The 15,288-nt window shown below is 36.5% G+C and overlaps 1 non-coding gene across 1 annotated transcript; it reads right to left on the bottom strand.

Moving 5' to 3' along the window:
• Nucleotides 1-246: 246 nt before the first annotated feature.
• LOC122097136 lies at nt 247-353 on the bottom strand. The gene has a single exon (XR_006145478.1). It is a non-coding gene; the product is annotated as a U6 spliceosomal RNA (small nuclear RNA).
• Between the last annotated feature and the right edge of the window lie 14,935 nt (nt 354-15,288).

The following is a 15,288-nucleotide window of genomic DNA, read 5'->3' as shown; positions in this document are numbered from 1 at the left end:
CATATCTTAGCTATCATAAATAATGTTGCAATAACCATAGTTGTGTTGGTAGTTTTAATATGGTCTTGTTCATGATCATTTGGGTAAATCCCCAAAAGTGGGATTACTGTGTCATAGGGGAGTTTCATGTGGAGTCTTCTGAGGAACCTCCATACTGCTTTCCAAAGTAGTTGAACAAGTTTATACTCCACCAAGAATGCAGTATGGTTCCTTTGTGGCCACATACCTTTCAGCATCTGTTGTTGTAAAAATATGGAAGGTTCCAAGAATTTGCATGTCATCTTTGTACAGGGTGCATGCTATTCTTCTCTGTATCAATACAATGTTAGTGTATATGATGCTAATTTGAGCACAGAACATTTTTTATATATAAAGCATAATTTTATTGATTTCATTAAACTAGACAATTCAACAAAAAGCAAGTTCAAAAGAACAGTTGTGAAATTTTAGAATCATGTATTTCTTACATAAGCACACATTTAAGAATAAAATCAAGATAGACATGTCAAAAACAAAATAATTCCAGATATTTGTAGTTCAAGAGATGTGTAGGAGGAAGAATTCAATTATTCTATACAAGGCACCTGTCAAAATGAACATTGAAGCAAATGTTAAGTTTTGTTAAACGTTTTAATGTTTTAAATATGCTTAATTTTGGGATTTTGCTTATATATGCCAAAAATAGGACTGTTTGCCAGGTATAAAACTTTTCTGTAAAGTATTTAAGATTTATGGTAGCAGACATTAAGTACTAAGTATGTACATTTCAGAGTTTATGGAAACTTTATTAATGAGAAGTTGCAAAGTCTTTGTGTAAAGAAGAAGATTTAAGAGTTAAGATTTTAACTACACAGTTTCTGTTAAAACTTTTGGGATTCCTTACTTTATTTGTTAGCAAGGAATAAATGATGATATAAGCCATAATGTACACATGTATGTTACTATTCACACACATACATATACACATGTATACATGCACACATGGAGAAAGACACATAATTACAGCCAACACAAGTTTCACCAGTTGTTGAATATCCCTTAAACGGAATACTTGGAACAATATATGTTGAAGATGTATTTGTCCCTAAGAGTTCATTTACCACTCCTCTTATCTTAAAACAGGAATTTTTAGAGAGATTTGACTTACAAAATGCAGTACAAGTGATAGCAAGTCACTTGGAAAGCTCAGTAAGTATAAGTCATATGGTGTCTCCCTGCTCCTCAGGGAATGCTTACTCTTGTAGACACTCTCAACAACCAAAGTAGCAGGAGAATACCCTGGTAAAGAGTAAAGTTATAAGGGTTTAAATGGCATCCTTACTTAAGCTCTTTTTCCAACATCCAGCATGAATTCCTAGGCAGATGAGTGAGTCCTCAGAAAACTGGACTCTACATATAATTTTAACTAACCCATGTGTAAATTCCTATGTGAGAAATGCTGACTGAGGTCTTGCTGATTTCCTGGCCAAGAAAATAAGAAAGAAAAAGAAAGTATTTTTAATGTTTTAAAGTTTGAGAATAATTTGTAAGCTGTCAATAAATGTGTAGAACACAATTATACCAACTGACAAAAAAATGATGGCATTTCATTTATGTGCTCTTGGACTTGGACAGTGATTTTAGATGTGTCTACACAAGCAGAATCAGCATAAATCAAGCCAGCATTTCTTCATTTAAGATATAATGATACTGGTTGACCTATGTAACAGTGAAATATACAAGACACTCTACTAGAGGATGGGTGAAAGGGGGAGGTGGAGAGGTGTGAAGGGAAGGGATGGTAGGGGAAAAACAAAGTAGGGGGTAACAATGCTCAATAAGAAATATACTCATTTCCTTACTTATGTAACTGTAACCTCTCTGTACAGTATTTATAATAAAATATATGTTAAAAAGATACAAGGAAAACTTCTGTGCTTATGTGAAATTGTATTTGTCACTCAATATGAGTAAGGTATTGGTTTTAGAACCACAGGCTTATTACTTTGGATACTCAAAAACTCTACATGAACACAATATATTATTTACATTAGAATCTGCCCACAACTAGTGCAGTATAATTGCTATGAGAATTTTTTACTACATTCTATGTTTGTAATGAAAACTAAAAGTGTATGCACTATAAACAGATATAAATTTTTTCAGATAAATTTTGTATGCAGTTTGTGGATGGAATATGGAGAGCAATTTTGAAAAGCACAAATTTCATCAAAACGACCAGTCTGCAAATTGTAACAAGGATCTAATACAGCATCATTGAATAGTATGGAACTCCAAGGAGAACTACTTGAATTGAGACAATATCAGAAAATGTAACAATCCCAGGACTTTTTAGAAATGCAGCTGCTAGATTTCTCATGTAGAGCTTTCATAACTGTTTGTGGAGCACAAATCAGAACCTTACTGAAGTGTAGATGGTTTTCCCTCAACTTTCTGTCATGATCAGTCACTATCAATGAATATATACCTAATCTTGAACAATCCTCTAATAAAATGTTGATGGAAGGGCCGGAAGGTTGACTCAGTGGTAGAGTGCTTGCCTTGCATGCATGAAGCCCTGGGCTCGATTCCTCGGGACAACATAAGCAGAAAAGAGCCAGAAGTTGCTCAAGTGGTAGAGCACTAACCTTGAGCTAAAAAGGTGAGGGACAGTGCCAGGGCCAGAGTTCAGCCTGCATGACCGACAAAAAAAAAAAGTGACCAGGGACTAATACCTTGGTAGTCAAAATGTTGATGGAGTGTTTATATGTAGAAAATCTAGGAAGGCTAACTTATTCCAATTAGGACAGTCTATTCTTTGATTCAGCCGAGAGAAAACTCGGTAAACATCCATTTACAACCTTCTGAATAATTCTGATTCTGCCCACATAACTTATCTATCCATACCTGTGCCTGAGTGAAAGGATTTGAAAAGAATTTGTCATTTAAAATTTAAATTTAGGGTTCCTGGAAGATAGCGGAGGAGAAGCTGGAAGCTAAACAAGCTCTCACATAGAAAGCAGTTTTAGTGCTCCAGTGAAGAGTCCTAAGCCAGAGAATCACACCAAGTGTGCCACCCAGTACAGAGAGTTAGGCCAGAGAGGGAAAATCCAGGCAAGGAGACAAATCTGAGCACTTGCCAGCAGCCTTGGTTGCGACTGGTGGGGGCGGTGGGGGCTGTAGCCGCCATACCTGCAACACAGAGAGTCTAGGACAAAGGCACCAGACACAGCAGGCGAGAGTATTCTACTCAACACCAGCAAGAATTAACAAGGAGCAGACATCTTCATCCTTCAGATCGCAGGCCAGAGATGACCCAGAAACCAGGCTCCTGTGTGAGTAGAAGCCTGAATTCCTCACTCCTTCTCAGGGAGCAGAGACGGGAAGGCAGCCCCTCCCTGCCCACTACCAGAGATCTCCCCCTTTAATACTGGCAAAGGCCTGGCTGTGCAGCTAGCTCCAACTCAGTCCTTGAATGAAAACAAAAAGTCATTTAGCAGGTCACAGGAATCTAACCTGAACTGCCAGGCTCAGTTCCACCCAGGGAAAATTCACCGAGCCTGGGCCTGCACCAGCACCAGGAGTGGCTTTCTTCACTGGGTAAACAGAGCCAGAGGCTGCCGCTCCCTACAACAGCCTAGACAATAAATTGAAATTCAGTAACAGTAAACCCTGAGAATGGCTTCTGGCTGGGCTCTGTGACTGCCTCAGAAGCTAGCCCCTCAGAGCAAAGCTACTGTTTGCTGAAAGGCCTCAACACTTCCCAGAACCTAGCCCCATCACAGCATCTCCAAATTAGAAGAAACAGCCATCACCCTCTTTTGGGATACTCGAAGCAGATATCCCTCACATTGAACTAGCCTGGGAGGAGGATGACAATATCCTGGGTAAAGCAAAGCATTTTTCTGCCTACTCAAACAAACTGACTTAAGAAAACAACCAAGTTACAGGAAAATAAAACACAACAAGCAGATCAGAGACTCCAAAAAGAGACTGGTTATGGACACAAGGGAGATACAGGATCTCACCCCAAAAAAGCAAAGTACTCTTTTGGTACCTTTCATTAATTTTTTTAATTGTGAAAAAACTGTACAGAGGGGTTACAATTACATGGGCATGATAATGAGTACATTTCTTATCAAGCATTATAGCCGCCTCCTTTGTTTCCCCTTCCCATCCCTTCCAAGCCTTCTCCTGCCCCCCCATCAAATCCTCCCCCCACCCCCCCAAGAAAGCTGTAAAGTTCGTTTTCGACATGAGAACTTGTACTTCTCATTGTTGCAAAGGTTCCAACTGTATCCCTATTTAAACCAATTGTTTTCCCCTTCCCTTCCACAAATTACATCGAAATCAAATACAGTGAAAGCAGGCGTTATACTGTGGGGGAGGTTCATACAAAGCAACAAAGAAATAATCTTATGAATGCGTTAGAAACAAATCCATGAAAGAAAAAAAAACATTTAAATACGTATCTAAGGGTTTATTTTCCTAACTTCACTTATCTGAACTTTCTGCTTGACTCATACATATACTAACTATTGCAAATAAGGGAAACCATGGGACCTATGTTTCTTTGGGCTTGGCTTACTTCACTTAATATAATTTTTTCCAAGTCTTTCCATTTCCTAACAAATGGGGCAATGTCATTCTTTCTGATGGAGGCATAGAATTCCATTGTGTATATATACCACATTTTCTTGATCCATTCATCTACTGAGGGGCATCTTAGTTGGTTCCAGATCTTAGCTATAGTAAATAATGCTGCAATAAACAAAGTTGTTCTGGTAACTTTAGAGTGGTCTTGTTCGTGAACATTTGGGTAAATGCCCAAAAGTGAGATTGCTGGGTCATAGGGGAGCTCTATGTCGAGTCTTTTGTGGAACCTCCATACTAATTTCCAATGTGGTTGAACAAGTTTACACTCCCACCAACAATGAAGTAAGGTTCCCTTCTGTGTACATCCCCTCCAGCATCTGTTGTTGTTAGAGTTCTTGATTTTTGCCATTCTAACTGGGGTGAGGTGATATCTTAATGTTGTTTTGATTTGCATTTCTTTTATGGCTAGGGAGGTTGAGCATTTCTTCATGTGTCTATTGGCCATCCTTCTTTCTTCTTCAGAGAAGTTTCTCTTTAAGCCTTTAGTCCACTTATTTATTGGGCAGTTGTTTCTTTGAGGATTTGTTGTTGGGGAATTTAATTTTTTGAGTTCCAAGTATATTTTAGATGTGAGACCCTTGGCCGTTTTATGGCTAGTGAAGAACTTCTCCCAATCCGTGGGGTTTCTAGTGATCTTGTTAGCTATGTCCTTTGCCAGGCAGAAACTCAGCAATTGCATGCAATCAAGTTTGTCCAACCTTTTAAAAAATTTTTTGTGTTTCTGGGTCTCTACTAAGAAAATTTTTAATTTTTAATATTTAACTTTAAAAAATTGTTTTCTATTAATTTTTTTCTTCCTCTTCTAATTTTTTTATGTGTGTGCTTATTTTTCATTTTTGTTTAGCTCTACTGACCTTTTGACCCTTTTTTCCTTTCTTTTTCATTCTTTTCACTTTTTCTTCTCTTTCGTTCTTCATTGCATGATTTAATCGCTGTTCTGCTCATTCTCAGATATACCTGTATTCGATTATTAGACCTTATCCCCCATTGTATACATACTTAATCCAGAAATTTATTACTGAATTCAAAACCTCTTAGACTTAAATTCCTTAATAGCCGTACTACCTCTATATACCTATATAAAATGTTAAGAATTCTTATTTTTTAACTTTTCACGTCTCCTTTCTATCCCTCCCCTTCTGTCATCCTATTCCTGTCCTTCTCTGAATATTACGTTTTTAATTTACATCATTTTTAAGTGTTTCACTTTTTAATTTTTAATTTTTGTTTTACTATTTTTGCTTGTCTGTTTTCTCTCTTTCTTTTTTTTTCCCGGTCTCTACTATCATTCTATCGAACCTATTTCCTGATTTGAGATTAAGACTAAGTAGCTCTCCCTCTACCTTTCCACATCCCTTTATTCCTATTTATACCCACACCTCTTGCTAAACCTAATAATTTCTGGTTTGCCAAATTCTTCTTTGCGGTTCATAGCCTATTAATACATAGTTGTTTGATGTTGAAAAATATATCTGTTGAACTAGATTATATCTGCAGGCTTTTGACTGTGAAACTACAGACGTTGTTGATGCTTGCCTTAAGACAGTTTTCTAGCACCAAACTGGTGTTACTCTCATCCCAAATGGGCAGAATAAGCTGGAGAAACACAAGAAAAATGGCAAGTATGGGTATCTCAACTGCCACTCATGATAATCAGTGGACAGAACAGATAATGAATAATCCAGAGGAGAGCTCCCAAGAAGCTCTACAAACACTAATGGAAAACATAGTAAATAAAAAGATTGAAAATCTGCAAAGGACTCTGTGTGAGCATGATAGGGAGAGAGAAGAGGCAAACCAAAGATCAAAACAGGAAGCTCATGGGCGTGAGGAAGCTATTCAAAGATAGATAAAAGAATTGCATGAGCAGCTTGTGAACACTCAAAGAGAAATAAAGGAATTGTATGAGTAGGCTGAGATCAGTCAAAGAGAACTACAGGAATTGCATGAACGTGAGGAAGCTAATCAAAGAGTAATACAGGAATTGAAAAAGCGGGATGAGCCTACATAAAGATCAATAGAGGCATTCATGGAATACATAAACAGAGAGCTGAAAGAAGCCAGGGAGTCCACAAAGGGAATGCTGAATAGATTCCAACAGGAGGAGTGGGAGTCCAAGGAAACCATAACCAATCAACCAAGTGATCTGAGAATAAACACTGAACACCAAATTAAGGAAGGAAAGAATTTCATACAAGATCTAAAACAAAGATCCAACAAAGAATTAGAAGCCATAAAAACTGACCAACTAGAAGGAAAAGAAAAAATGTAGAAAGTGTGGATAGTAGGATAGACCATGCAGAAGATTGAATCCCGAGGATAGAAGACAGCCTAGTTATTATAGAGAAAGAACATACAACCATCCAAGACAAATCCAAGAAATATGAGAGAGCTATTCAACATTCAACCCTAGGAAGGCAATATTAGAAGGCCTAATCTGAGGATAATGGGTGTAGAGGAACACCTAGAGCCAGAAGTCAATGGTCTAGGAAATTTGTTTAACAGTATCCTAGCAGAGAAGTTCCCAAACATGCAAAAGACTAGGTTAATTCAGATACAAGAAGCTTTTAGAACTCCCAATAGACTAGACCAGAACAGGATATCCCATTGTCACATTAAATGCACACAGGATTAATTCAGAACAAGGAAAAGATCCTTAAAGTTGTCATGGAGAAAAGATCAATCACCTATAAAGGGAAACCAATTAGAATCACCTCAGATTTCTCTGCAGAGACAATCACAGCAAGAATAGCCTAGAATGATGTAAGCCATGCCCTAAAGACAAACAACTATCAACCAAGAATACTTTACCCAGCTATACTCTCCTTAATAATCGGAGGTCAAATAAAATCCTTCCAGAGCAAACAAAAATTGAAACAATATATCCCCACCAAAGCAGCCCTACAAAAGAATCTTAAAGAGGTCCTACACAGAGAAAACCAACAAGACAACAATAAAGGCCAAGAAACAGCACCCAAACTTAGAATCCAAGAACCATAGGAAGGACATAGTTGCAGCAGCCCAGAAGTAGTTGGATAAATGGCAGACATCTACTGAATATTTCACCCAGCAGCATTAGACAATACGTTTTTCTCAGCAGCCAAATTCAGAAACATTGAAGTTACACCTTGCATTCTCTCAGACCACAAGGGAATATAATTAGAACTCAATACCAAAAGCCACCAAAGAAAGTCATGTAACACATGGATCCTGAACAGCACACTGTTGAATCATGAGTGGGTCATGGAAGACATCAGAAAGGAAATTCAAATGTTCATGATATTCAACAAAAATGAACACACCAATTACTAGCTCCTCTGGGACACAGCAAACACAGTATTCAGAGGCAAGTTTATACCCCTGAATTCCTACATCAACAAATTAGAGAGATCTGAAACCACTTTAATGAGACATCTGAGCCTCCTTGGAAAAGAGCAGCAAATTAAACACAATCCAGTAGCTGGAAATGAATAATTAAAACTAAATCATAATTAAATGAATTGGAATGTAAAAAAAAGAAAGAATCAAGAAACCAAAGAGTTGATTCTTCGAAAAAATTAGCAAAATTGTCACACCCTTAGCAAATCTGATCAGAAAAAAGAGAACACACCCAATTAAACTCAGAGATGAGAATGGAAACATCATCACAGAAACAACTAAGAGTCAGAACATTATAAGGGAATGCTTCTAAAACCTTTCTACTAATAAGTTTGAGAACTTGGCAGAAATGGACCTTATCCTAGCAAATACTGACATGCGAAAATTAAGTCAAGATGAGTCAAACTATCTTAAAAGGCCTATACCAAGCATTGAAATAGAAACAGCAATAAGAGACCTTCCATCTAAGAAAAGCCCAGGACCAAATGTTTTACAGCCGAATTCTATAAGGCCTTCAAACAGACATCACATCAATACTCCTTCAACTCTTCAATGAAACAGAAAGAGAAAGTTCACTACTGAACTCATTCTATGAGGCCATCATAACACACATCCCAAAACCAGGAAGGGACTCATCAAGGAAAGAGATCTATAGGCCCATTTCTTTGATGAACATTGATGCAAAACTTCTCAACAAAATTTTGGCCAATCTACGTCAACAATTCCTCCAAAAAATTATACACCACGATCAAACAGGATTCATTTCAGGGATGCAAAGCTGCTGTAATATAAGCAATCAATTAATATAATTCATCCAATCAACAGAAGCAAGGATAAGAACCATATGGTTATCTCAATAGATGCAGAAAAAGCAGTTTACAAGATCCAATATCCCTTTTTATGAAGGTTCTGGAAAAATGAGGAATCCATGGAACATTCCTCAATACAATAAAGGCTGTATATGACAAACCTACAGCCAGCATTATACTTAATGGTAAAAAAATAAAGCTATTTCCTCTTAACTCAGGAATGAGACAAGGATGCCTACTCTCTCCAATCTAGTATTGGAATAACTAACTACAGCAATAAGACAAGATGCAAATATAAGAAGGATCCAAATAGGGAAAGAAGGAGTAAAACTCTCCCTCTTTGCAGATGAAATGATCTTGTATTTAAAGAATCACACAGAGGCCACTCCGAAATTACTCAAGCTGATTCAAAACTCTAGTAAAGTAGCAGGGTATAAAATTAACCCTCAAAAATCAATGGATTTTCTTTATGCCAACAATAAGAAAAGAGTGGCTGAAATTAGGAATGGAACTCCATTCGTAATAGCCCCACAAAAAATAAAATACCTAGGAATTAACTTAACCAAAGAAGCGGAGGACCTCTATGATGAAAACTTTTAAAAAAAATGATAAAGGTAATCAAAACTGAACTTAGAAAGTGGCAAAAACTCCCATGCTCCTGGATTGGGAAAGATCAACATCGTGAAAATTGCAATATTCCAAAGGCTATCTACAAATTTCATGCGATATCTATCAATATTCCAACCTTACTCTTCAAGGAAATAGAAGAGGCAATCAGAAAATTCATATGGAACAATAAAAGACTCTGAATAGCAAAAATGATCCTTAACAGAAGAACAGTGCTGGAAGAATATCAATGCCAAATTCAAATTCAACTACAAAGCCATAGTAATCAAAAGAGCTTGGTACTGGCACACGAACAGACCTCCGGAACAATGGAATAGAACTGTAAACACAGAAATGAAATTACAGACCTATAGCCATCTAAACTTCGGTAAAGGAGCTAAAAAATAGAATAGAAGAAAGACAGTCTCTTCAGTAAATGATGTTGGCAAAACTGGTTAACAAACTTGTAGAACACTAAAGCTAGATCCTTATATATCACCCTGTACCAGAATCAACTCCAAATGGATCAAAGACCTTGGAGTCAAAGAGGACACTCTGAAAACATTACAGGATGGAATAGGAGAAACCCTAGTTCTTGGTGGCACAGTCCGAAATTTTCTTAATAGAGACCCAGAAACACAACAAATCAAAGAAAGGTTGGACAAATGGGATTGCATAAAATTGAAGAGCTTCTGCCTGGCAAAGACATAGCTAGCAAGATTAACAGAAAGCCCACGGATTGGGAGAAGTTCTTCAATAGCCATAAAATGGACAAGGGTCTCATATCTAACATATACCTGTAACTCAAAATTTTAAATCCCGCAACAAATCTTCAAAGAAACAACTGTCCAATAAATAAGTGGGCTAAAGACTTAAAGAGAACCTTCTCTGAAGAGCAAAGAAGGATGGCCAATAGACAAATGAAGAAATGCTCAACCTCCCTAGTCATACAAGAAATGTAAATCAAAACAACATTGTGATACCACCTCACCCCAGTTAGAATGGCTATAATCAAGAACTCTAACAACAACAGATGCTGGAGGGGATGTAGACAGAAGGGAACACTACTGTTTTGTTGATGGGAGTGTAAACTTGTTCAACCAGTTTGGAAATCAGTATTGAAGTTCTTCAAAATTCTACACATAGAGCTCCCCTATGACCCAGCAATCCCACTTTGGGTATTTACCCAAATGTTCACATATAAGACCACAGTAGAGCTTCCAGCACAACTATGTTTAGTGCATCATTATTTACCATAGCTAATATATGGAACCAACCCAGATGCCCCTTAGTAGAAGAGAAGATCAAGAAAATGTGGTATATATACACACTGGAATTCTATGCCTCCATCAGAAAGAATGACATTGTCCCATTTGTTAGGAAATGGAAAGACTTGGAAAAAAAATATTAAGTGACGTAAGCCAGGCCCAAAGAAACATAAGTGCCATGGTTTCCCTTATTTGCAATAACTAGCATATGTCTGAGACACAGAAACTGTCAGAAAAGTTGATGTTAGGGAAATGAACCCTAAGCTATATATTCAAATGTTTTTTCCTTTCATGCGATTGTTTCTAACACATTTATAATATTATTTCTTTTTTACTTTGTATGTCCCTCCCCCATGGTACAAACCCTGCTTTCAATGTACTTGATGTTGCTATAATTTTTGGACGGGAAGGGAAAAAACAAACCGTTTAAATAATAGGGATACAGTTGGACCCATTACAACAATGAGATGTACAAGTCATTATGTCGAAAACAAACTTTAAAATTTTGGTGGGGTGGGAGGATTGGGTGGGGAGCGGGGAGAGGACGGGAAATTATGGGAAGGGGAAACAAAGGAGGAGGCTACAATGTTTGATAAGAAATGTACTCATTATCTTGCACATGTAATTGAAACCCCTTTGTAAAGTATTTTCACAACATCAAAAAAAAATAAAATTAACTATGGAATGAAATTAGTTCCAATAATGCATTTGTATTTAGAAATAACTGAGAAAATTTAAGGTGCATAAGATTTTTTTATTGGAAATGAAGGGATATTGGAATTTGGTTCTCCACATTTTAGGCAATTTGCTTAAAAGAATAGGCAAAATAAAATTTATATTTGCAGCAGACTTGACACATTTTTGTATATTGAAAGGAAAACAAGCCTCAACAATATGTCAATTCTCTCTTCTTATTTATCTCTAAAGGTTTATGCTTCTGGTTTCTGAATATTAAAACTTTAAAAAAATTGAGTTTAGCTAGTTGTGCAAAGGAGTTTTGCTTCATCATGTCAGTGTTGAATAGAGTGTATGTGCATTTCAATATACAGTGCATCTGGATCATTGTCAAACTTCACATTTTTCTTCCTTCCCTTACCCCAAACCCACCTATCCCTTCATGTTTCCTACTTATATTCTGACATGTGTACATTGAAGGTTATGAATGTATTAGTCCACCATTTCCCTCTCCATTCTTCTACCCTACTCCTTTTTAGCCCAGATCCCCTTTTAAGACTTGTTTCAACTTCATGGTATTTTGTTAAATATCTCTACTTTGGCATTTGGCTATGGGCTTGCCACATCCTCTTTTCCATATTTGACCTACATAAATGAGTATATTTCTCCACATTTCTAATCTTAGAATGGCTAAGATAGATTTTTGTATTCACCTTCTGTGCTAAATTTAGAATTGGACTTTCAGGGCCATCCAATAGGGCATTTTAATTCTCTACACAATGAAAATGGAAGGGAAATAATTTCTATGCTGTCAGCATTATGTTATCCACTATGAATTCCCATCGCTTATCACTTCAGCAGTCTAAATTTAAAGTCATATTTTTGGCATTATATTCACAAAGTATAGGTGAATATCAAGGGTAATTTACCTAGTATTGGACATTTAGGGACGATCTTCAATTTCTGATGATAGAAGCAGGAATCAGTTTCAATTTTCAGATTCCACTATGTAGTGAGCTCTGTAGTCTTCTAAATTTTTGATAAATTTCGAGTTACTTTTTGTTAATAATTTAAAAAGTTTTATTTCACTATTTGAAATGCTGCTCCAATTATTTTTAAAGTTTCACAATAAGTTAGACTGAATTTTTTCCTCTCATGTTCCCCACTAGTTCAGGTTAAGTCTCCTTTCACTTTATTTTTTGAGAGACCAAGGGATGAGGGTAAACAGAGAGATGATCATTACTCAGATATCTCCTTCCTCTTCTGTTCCTTCTGTTCTTGTTGAGAGGAAGACTGGAGCAGGGAACAAGAGTGATGCTTGACTTCACCATACAAGGGAGCATTCCTGGCATGTCAATTATTGTTTCTCAGAATCACTTAAATTGCTTACTCTTACCTTCTCTCTGACAGTAACCTAACTGTTTCTTCCTTGGTGCAGAAGGAAGCAAACTAACAGGATATTACCCGTAAATTGGTATTTTATATCTCAGCTTACTACTACCAAATATAAAAAGCTTTGGCTACATAAATGCAAAGGTACTGATTGTCCAACAAAACCTTAGTGAGGAGTAGACAATTCTACACAGCTACCCCCTCCTCTCGTATTCTCCCTTCCACTCCCCTCCCCTCTTTTAACCTCCCTTCCTTTCTTCTTTTTTGGTGTCTTTCTCCTGCATATTCATCCCTATCTTCTCTCTTTTTCCTGCAAGTAGCAAGTGCTTTGGTTTATCAGACAACACATAAATAATTGAACACATATTTTTCTCCTCTTTTTGTGATTTTTTATTCTTAAGAAGTGAGTTTTAGCACAGCACCAGTGGCTTACACCTAGATAGTCGGTAGGTTCTAATTTGACAATTGCAATTCGAAGCTATTCCAAGGAGATAAACCTAAGAGATTCTTTTCTCCACTTGTGGTAAGTGGAAGAAGTGAAGGTGTGGCTCAGGTGGTATAGAGCAAACACTGAGATTTAAAGCCCAGATAGAGCTCAAGGCCAGGAGTGCAAACCCCAATACCAGCACAATATTAAAAAAAATGAGTCCTTTGCTTTGAAAAGGGATATTTCTCCAAAAATTCATACCCAGGACAATTTTCAAGGTCCAAGACTCTTTTTAAGGCTCTTTCACATCTTAAACTGATACCTCTGATTGATTCATATTATGGAAAATAGGAGTCACATTTCATATTAAAAAGATTGCACATTACTGAACAGTTCTTACCATTTTTAATGTAAAGAAAACATGAGAGAAGAATTCACCTCACTTGGGTGAGTTAGGTTTGACTCACTGACAGACTTTTGCAAGTAAATGAGGGTCTGTTTACATGTAAAGAAGTCTATATAGATGGTTTTCCAGGAGAGAGAACAAGCTACCTGTTTACAAGATTGAATCAGATGAAGTTTATTCCTATGATATGGTAAAGAGAAGCTCATCTCATACAACATTATGCAGACAGTTATTTCAAAAACATTAAAAACCCTTGTCTATGTTTTGAACAGGTAAGTTTTCACAAATAAAAAACAGTTTACTGAGCCAAGAAAATATGTTAGAGCAATAGAAACTATGTTAAATATGGTTAATGGTTGAGTGATATGTGTAAAAGAGTTCTGTAATCACAACTAAACTATAAATTTTTTCATCATGTCCCTAACAATAATCTCTAAGATAGGCCTTGCTAAATCTGTCATAGAGGGCAGTGTTTATGCAATTGTCAGGTTTGTTTAGGGTCCAATATCTTCCACAGTCGCTTGGGTTGCAAACTGCTCACACCACATGCAGTTTCTGGAAACACATGCTGTCTTGCTAGGTACCTAAGGGATTTTTGTGCCACTGAGAATAGTTATTGTTTTTCTTCTTGTAATTATACCTGTCAGTGTGAAGTCCTTTCATAATAAGAATAATACTTTCTGTACCCTTTGTTCCACTAACAATCTCAGATATAAGTATATTCGGGTGTCCGTGGCTCATGTCTATAATCCTAGCTACTCAGGAGGCTGAGATCTGAGGATCATAGTTCAATGCTACCTCAGGCAGGAAATTCCATGAGATTCTTATCGCCAATAAACTACCAGAAAACTGGAAGTAGCGCTATGTCTCAAGCGGTAGAGTTCTTGCCTTGAGCTGAAGAGCACTTGGACAGCACCTAAGCCCATAGTTCAAGCCCCACGACTGACCAAAAAAAACCTATCTATCTGTCTATCTATCTATCTATCTATCTATCTATCTATCTATCTATCTATCTATCTATCTATCTGTCTGTCTGTATTTCCATGTGTCTATGATGAGATGAATTACATTTAAATATAAATCAATATTTGTGATACACATTTAAAATATAAGTAAATATATGATGTATTTATAATATATACATATATTTACATATATAAGATCATATTATATCTGTATGTTGATAAATATACTTTTAATTTATATCCAGAGTACATCTGAAGATTTTGGGGAAAATGTAGAGTGTCTAAAGGCTTACTACTGACCCACCATACTTTCAATCATTTTTTCCAGTTATTACAATGTCTGGAGTACTAAGACTGAATGATTATGAAACAGAGTTGTTGTTTTATTCCTTACGATTTTGGATTAGAAACATCTACTTACTTGGTATAAAACCTACCCAAATGTGATCTTGAAATCACGACTCACAAACTGGACATATACATCAATTTAGCAACTTACAGGTCTCAAACTTTTATTTGAATCCTATATCTCACATATACTCAGTTTCATTCGAGTCAGCTACATGTATAAACATGCCTACATATTCATGCTCACATACATCCCCATACTCACATGACATACTAAAGGTAACATTGTAATAAAAATAATATATATATACTGAAAAAGAAAACCTTTGCAAATGTAATTATATTTTATTTTTAAATACAATGCATTATTGAAATACTG

Source organism: Dipodomys spectabilis, unplaced genomic scaffold (genome assembly GCF_019054845.1).
Source record: "Dipodomys spectabilis isolate Male_0828 unplaced genomic scaffold, ASM1905484v1 ptg000415l, whole genome shotgun sequence".
NCBI classification, from domain to species: Eukaryota; Metazoa; Chordata; class Mammalia; order Rodentia; family Heteromyidae; genus Dipodomys; species Dipodomys spectabilis.
Note: the sequence above shows the minus strand (reverse complement) of the source record. Positions and strands in the feature narration are given on the sequence as shown.